The following is a 1,220-nucleotide window of genomic DNA, read 5'->3' as shown; positions in this document are numbered from 1 at the left end:
CACCCTCACACGCCCCCTCCCCCCCCTGTGTTCTCACTATTAGACTCATTATTTTTAGCAGCGGTTCCACAGCTCACTCTGATGATTTTCTTCCTGTAACACAGCTGCTCCGTACTCTGCTCTCATTACTGCGAGTACTCTGCTCTCATTACTGCGAGTACTCCGTAGTATTCTCTTCATCCCAGCACGTCGTGGCTCAACCCTCGGCTCCAGCTGCCTCTTCAGTTAAAAGGAGTGAAAACGTTCGTTAAAGTAATCCTGTGGTTTTAGATAATCTGGGTCAAAGGTCGTCCGCTGCTGAAGACGCCCTCGTTACTGAGATAACGAACGGTACGGTACGGTACGGTACGGTGGGCAAGTGTAACATCCAAGGAGTGAGGAGGTGTTGTCTGTGCTTGATCACCCGCAGGAGGATTAGGATGATGACAGATGTGAACACCTGTGAGCCGTGACCTCTGGATAAACTCAAGGTATTTGTGCTCGTTTCTCTGAGGGTTTGACAGACTCTTCTCCTTCTGGTTATTGTTCTGCTGTAATCAGTCTCATTGTTGTCGGTCCAGTCGTCCCACACTCTGTGATTCTGTGGTTCAATCCCAGGAGTTGGAGCTGAAACATTTTTTAAAGTAAAGGTCACGGTTTTATGAGGAATTCCTCGGAGCAGTGACAGAAACTCCAGCTCTGAACCGTCACCGTGTTACGACAACACAAGACGGATTCATGTGTTTCTGCTGCAGCAGTGGCACGACAAGACGGACTCAGGTTCATGTGTTTCTGCTGCAGCAGTGGCAACAAACTGCCAACCTGTGGACCTGCCACCAGGGGGCCGTCAAGAAAAGACCCCGAATTGAGTCATTATTAATGATTAATATTTAATTATCATCCACTCAGAGTTCATTATCCAGAACCTTCTGACTCTCACACAACTATCAAATCACAGGGACACCAGCCGACCCACGGTTGTCGGTCCGACTCTGCAGTTGGGCGACTTTATTTGGGTGTTGCCTTGTGAAAAAGTCCCCTCTACAGTACGGGGTGAGGACAGGAGGGAGTCGATAAACCTCACCCATGACAACTGCACTGTTGTTGTGATTAGTAATCAGGCAGCAGCCGCTGCCCCCTGCTGTTTGACTGCGGGTTCACTGTTCCAAACACGTGTAATCACCCCCGGGGGGGAGGGGGGGGGGGTGGCGGGGGACAGGGTCACGCGATGGACCACAGCA

Source organism: Cynoglossus semilaevis, chromosome 9 (assembly GCF_000523025.1).
Source record: "Cynoglossus semilaevis isolate Cse_v1.0 chromosome 9, Cse_v1.0, whole genome shotgun sequence".
Taxonomy (NCBI): Eukaryota; Metazoa; Chordata; class Actinopteri; order Pleuronectiformes; family Cynoglossidae; genus Cynoglossus; species Cynoglossus semilaevis.
Note: the sequence above shows the minus strand (reverse complement) of the source record.